Source organism: Pteropus vampyrus, unplaced genomic scaffold, assembly GCF_000151845.1.
Source record: "Pteropus vampyrus isolate Shadow unplaced genomic scaffold, Pvam_2.0 Scaffold443, whole genome shotgun sequence".
NCBI lineage: Eukaryota > Metazoa > Chordata > Mammalia > Chiroptera > Pteropodidae > Pteropus > Pteropus vampyrus.
In genome coordinates, this window is record NW_011889224.1 from 131,251 (window position 1) to 137,674 (window position 6,424).

The window sequence follows — 6,424 nt, forward strand, 5'->3', positions numbered from 1 at the left end:
CCAGGAGGGAGAGAAAAGCAGCAAGAACACTGGGCATCGCAGTGATAGTGTTTCTGGTTTCATGGTTGCCATACTTCATTGATTCAATAATTGATGCCTTCCTAGGTTTCATTACACCCACATATATTTTAGAAATATTAGCTTGGATTGGTCACTATAACTCAGAATGAACCCCTTGATTTATGCTTTATTTTATCCTTGGTTTCGAAAAGCCATGAAACTAATCGTCACTGGTCAAGCCTTAAGAGAAAATTCCTCAACAACAAATTTATTTTCAGAGTAGATTCTGGTTTTAGACTGGGAGGAGATCGAAACTAGATTCTCAATGGACTCACAATGGGGAAAACATTGATCATAAATGTGCAAGATCTTCTTAGGTAAAATATTTGAATTATGCTTGAATTTTGACTCAAACTCTTAAATTCAGGTTCAATGTTCCTTGGTAAATATAACATTAAATTTTGATTGTAATGGAAATAACGCAGCCTTGGAGCCAAAAACGACTGGATTGCAATAACAACTCTGACATTTAAAACTGTGATCTTAGGTTTCTTCGTTCTCTGGTCCTCATTATATTTCCCTGGTTAATAACTCCCCTCTTGCAGTAGTCTTGAGAAAATGTAAAAGAACATATAAAGGATCTGGTATATACTCATCACCTAAATCCTGTCTTTTATTACTTTAAATCAGTTCAACTCTGGCTATATCTTCTCTCAGCTGCTTTGTAATATTTCTCTATTAAAACATAAATGCTACTAAGATATATATTTAGACGGGTGGTGGCCTCTTGCTCAGAGAGGATAAGGAAGTGAGCATGTACTGTCTAGTGTTCAGATTTGCAGATACAAAACTGTGATTTCAGAGTCAGGTAAAATCAGTCAAGAGATAGAGCTATTAACTATAATATCAATTTAGTTATTTGAGAATAACTATAGTATCAATTTACAATTGGAAAGGTAACTAGCATCATAAAGTACATTCATACACTCAGTGAGCTTTTTACTGTTAAGTCTAAAATTAGAGGTCAGAAGTTTTACCAGTTAATATACATTTAAACCAGAGTTTTAAGATTGTTATTCTTATTTTGTTATGTTATTTTATTTTAAAATTAATTTATTCTTTATTCACTTAAATTGTACCTTGTTTCAAAAATTACGGACAGGCACTTCAAGGATACACAAAAAGCAAAGCTTAAAAATGTGTTCAAAAAAGAAAGAAAACTAAAATGAAGGAAATAAAATGAATCTAAGACATAGGGTAGAAAATGTAGTAGGACCCACAAACTTGATTCCAAAGCACAAAGAGAAATAATTAGTTATGTAATCCATAGTAGATAATCCAAGTCAGTTATTTCAGAGAATTGTTCTTGGTAGTCAAACTGGAGAGTGTTGTATGTCCCATGAACAATAAATGGCTTGATTCTCTTAGCTTTTTCACAAGAAGACATCAAGATTTTAAAAGTCCAGTTATCCTATTTGGGGCAGGAACAAATATACATCAAACATTTCTTGCTTGTTTCTTTAATTTCTAACTGATATAAATCAACATTATCTATTAGCACACAATTTCTAACAATCAAATGCTTTGAATTGGTAAACCTTTTCTAAGAGTCTGTTCTTTCTGATTATACCATTCTCATGAGAAATTCTTGTCTTTACTTGATTTCAGAGATGATTAAAGCCACTCTAGACTGCTACTGTCACTGTACCCACAATTCTTTAGTTCCAGCAGTGAATATCATCAACTTATTTTGATTCTAGCGGTTTCACTCTAGTAACTTTTTCTAATCCTGTTTTGCAAGCTACAGAATAATCCTACTGCCTCATTTTAAAGATAAAGAAGCTAAATCAAAGCATTTAAGAATTCTGATGAATATTATAAAGCTTCAGGATTCAAACAGTAGTTTTTGTTTGATGCTAGTTTTATATATTTATACTTGTCTTTCCTTTCTTAGTTGCCTTTTTATTATATTAGACAAATCATTTGATTTTACTACTTCCTTTCCTAGATCAACAGAATAACCTATCTAGTTTTACAAGTGTTTGAAAAGTCTCGTTGTAAAAGACACAAGCTACTGTCCTCATCATTCTTTTCTGTGAACTACTCTGGTTGTGTGGAGACTAGTCTACAGGCCTTTGCTTCAAAGAACATTTATTGAGTGTTTTTGGTATGCAATACATGAGCTCCAGAACCAGAAGGATCTAACAAGAAAAACAATTTCATCCTAATCATTATTTATCTATGTTTATGGGACACTCATTCTGTGCTTGGAACTGCCTTGCCTGCACTTAATCTTCAGGACAACCCTATGAGCATGGGAATGTTATTACTTCCCTTTTAAAAACGAGGAACCGGAGGCATAAAGAGGTAAATCACATGACCAAGTTAAAGAAGTCATACTTCTTTAACAATAGAACGAGTATAAACACCCTCTGGCTAGAGAGTAAGTGTCATAACCAGGAAAGATTCCTCCCTTCAGAAAAGAGAATTGTCCTCTGGATAGAGCCCCCTCTCTAACTGTAGGAAATTGGTAGCTGAATTCAAGGGACAAAAACATTTCCCAAATAAAAAATGTTATTTTTTTTCACATTCCCCTTTCCAGTCGGTCATTGGACTGTGATGAAGGACTCACAAAATATTAGAACTGAAAGGTACCTTTTAAATACTCTATTCTAAGCCATGCTGTTTTAGGTGCAAGCTATGGCTTAAGTACCCTGAGCAAGGTCAGACAATGGGAGTCTCATGAATTCATGTAGAGGGCTAGCCACCCTCCAGTGGAGTCCATCTGTCTACCAGGCCTGGATGGGTCCATCCTCATCTCCTCCAATATCTGGTCACAGCACAATCTCTCCTTTCTGAGTATTCTGCTTCAACTCTTGTCCATTACTTCTGGCCTAGCGGGTCCCATAGATTTCTGACCATCTATTTTATATATACATATTTCTCAATTAGCTTTCCGGGGTTTTATTTGATTTTGATTATAGTGACAATTTAACTAGAATTATAATTCTGGTTTTTAAAAAATATCCCTCAACTTTTAAAGCATTTCTCCAATGGCTTCTAAGACCTAGTACTGATAAGAAGTGTGATGCTAGCATGATGTTCATTCCTTTGTCTTAAATTAACTTCCTCCCTCTGGCCCCTGTCCTAAGAGCTTTTTAAGATTTTCTCTTTATACTTGTCTGATTGTGTTCCCTGTGTGTTTTTCATTTGTTCTCTTTGCACTTCGTGAATACTTTTAATTGGAAGCCTTAGACCTTTCTTTAATCCAGAATGAACTTTCTGAACAATAGCTTTTGTTTTCTTCCTTTTACTCTCTGATTGTTCTTTCTGGGATTTAGAATTTCTCTCAAGCTCTACTCATGAGAATAGCTCTTACTGCTCTAATAACCTCCATTGTGAGTATTTTGGGTTGTATTTTTCTCCACTCTGTTTTTTTAGTCAATTTTATCCCATGTGACCTTTTTTTTCAGATATGCTTTTGAAGTCATTTTAGTGCGACTTCAGATAAGATAAATAAAATATGTGCTCCGTTATGTTAACAAGGCTGATCTTCAGAGGTAGATACCAATTCAACTATTCCAATTGGGAAAGTGTTGAAATGCTTAAATACTAGTTGCGAAATATGTATTACCCTGAGCTCTCATGCAACCTCTTGTGACTTTATCTCTAGATCCTCTTACCCAAACTCCAAAGGTTCCACATGATCAATTCAACTGGAACACGAATGCAAGACAAAGAGGGCACCTGCAGGGCCTGCTCTGTCTCTCAGAAAAGCATCCATTCTAATTAGTCATTGCCCACATTTTGCCACATTGTTTTTTGTTTTGTTTTGTTTTGTTTTAGTGCTTTGAAATATTAACCCTTAAAATAACTCAGAAATCAAGTGTTCATTTTTTGATGAGAAATTACCAACAAATTTATTTTTGGTCATGAAAGCTTGAATAGGGGAAACAAGAATGTATTCAAAACTACTAAATAATTATTATTCATTTCTTAAGAAATGAAGGAGATTGCTCAAAGTGTATGGTTAAATGGTGAGAAGTATTCGTCAAGTTTTTCAGAAAAAGCATGAAAAATGAGACTCTAGTCATCACATTGGTCTGCCCTTGGGAATAATTGGCACTCATGGCCCATTGAAAATGCCAATAATTTTGGAACTGTCTGCACCGGCGCTTGATAAACGAAAAATGGCTTCACGACATTATGTCCTAGTGCGTGCAGACTTGCTCTCCTGACTCTCCAGTTCCAATTTTTTAAAACACCGTGGGCAGATTGCATAGCTTTCCACGCAGTTTCTGGGATTTAAACCCATATCAAAGTGAATTCTAACTCAGAAGAAAACTTTAAAGTTACATCCAGTTTAGCACTTTTATCTTTCCTATTTCAATCAATGCTATCCAAGCCTAGGTTTTAGGGTAGGGTCCTACAGTGGTGTGAGAGATAAGTCTGCTTTTACAGTTCTTTTCCATCTCTTCTTGTAACGCCACTCACCCTCCATAGTAGAACAGAAATGGAATATGGAGAATATTAATAGTGGGACAAAAGATTTCTCGTGCCTGGTGGTATCATAGTCCATTTTGCACAATGCCCTGAATGTGACAGGCACCGAAATATAGGTGCTGTTAAGAGGTACATGTGTGACTCACATGAGTGATTCATTTTGGGAGAGCCTGCCCACTGCCTAGTTCTATAATGTGAGTGAGCCATTGCAGTTGACCTCTTTCAACCTCTCTTTAGAGTCTATGAGTAGAAAGCTTACAGGCTTTTGCTCCTGGAGTCCCATTGTCCAGGGGACTACTCCACAGATGAAGGTATTGGTGAGATGCTTCAACCTTGAGTCCCTCTTTAGATCTGCTTATTCAATAGTCTTGCAGACCTCACCTGTGTTTATGTTGAGCAGAGGCAAGTAGAATTAGGGAGAGATGGCTGGGAAGAGAATTGGGCCAGCAGGGGGGAACCTTATAAAGTCACTATTTCAAGTGCAAAGAGTCATTAGTTTCATGTGGGCTAATACACACATGGAAGCCAGTCAGGCTTGGCCTTTCTGGCCAGCCTTCCATTTTAGAGTACACAAAATGTCTGGAATACATCGCATAGGACTTGAGGAAAATGTTGAAAAAGTCAATATAGTGCTGATCACTAGATTAGAAACCAGGCACAAAAATGCCTCTTGGAGAGAAGCCTGAAGAACCCAAATAAGCGCTGCATGACCGGGTCATTATAGGAAGTCTCATTTCACAGACGATGTAGTCATGACCGCCAAGTGAATGTTGCAAGGAGACCAGATTTGGTATCAAATGATTATACTTCTTTTCTTCTACTTTCTCCTTCTCCCAGTGGAATAGAGCAGAAAGCAGAGTGAGATAAGGAATGAAAAATCAAAACATGCTCTTTCCCTAAAACCAGGCTTTTTAAGCTTAGTCCGCGCTAGCACTGGGTACAATTAGATATAGACTGTAGTTCTCAAATGAAGCAGAACACAGTGAAAATCTTTAACATTCAGACTAGACAGCTCTGAGGTCTGCCTGAGATCTCATGAAGGGATGACAAAGGAAGATGAGCTCATGTGGAGACTGTGATTGGAGCAAAATTAATTTTGTGTTGTTTCTCACCGCAATAAAAATATTCCATAAGTAGTTAACATACATTTCTAAAAATACTTGTTAAACACAATCGAATTATGTGGGAACTAAAATAAGAACCGGCTCAGTTATGCAATCACTTGATAATTTGCCTAGACTGTTAGTTAAATATATTGACTGTGTATTATCATTACTATCTACTTTGCATTTACAGTTTAACACTTTGACTCTGCTTCGTGTTCAGGTGCCTCTTGCCTCTCATGCTAAGAGACAAGAGTACAAAACACTTCTCTCCCCTTGCTCTCATTAACAAACGTCTGATTTCGTCCACTGGAAGGACCACAGAGATCATTAAGGCATCTTTCTGCAATGTCTGTCAGTCTGTCCTAACGAGGTCTATCTCACACTCCCATACACTTGAGAGATGATTTACTTAATGGGCTGACACTCTTTATCACTTTTAAAGAGATAACATAAAGAGTAGAAATAAATACAAATGGAAGGTGAAAGAATGACTCGATACCTCCCATAGCTCCTGATACAGCAAATAATTAATATTAGAGAAGAAAAGTTGGAGAATCTTAAAGATCTGCGGCAAATATTTACATTAAAAATACTTAATGTTAAGATGTAATTCCTAAGATACTTCAATCACTTTCAGATGTAGTCCCTAAAATATACCAATGAAGCTATGATTTTGCTTCATTAGATAAGAAAAAATATCTTAGATATATACACTCAAACATATTCTGTGAAAATAAAATGAGACACACGGACAGACCTAACTTCAATGCTCAGATGAAAATAGATATGTGTATTGGTAATAGCAATTTCAATGT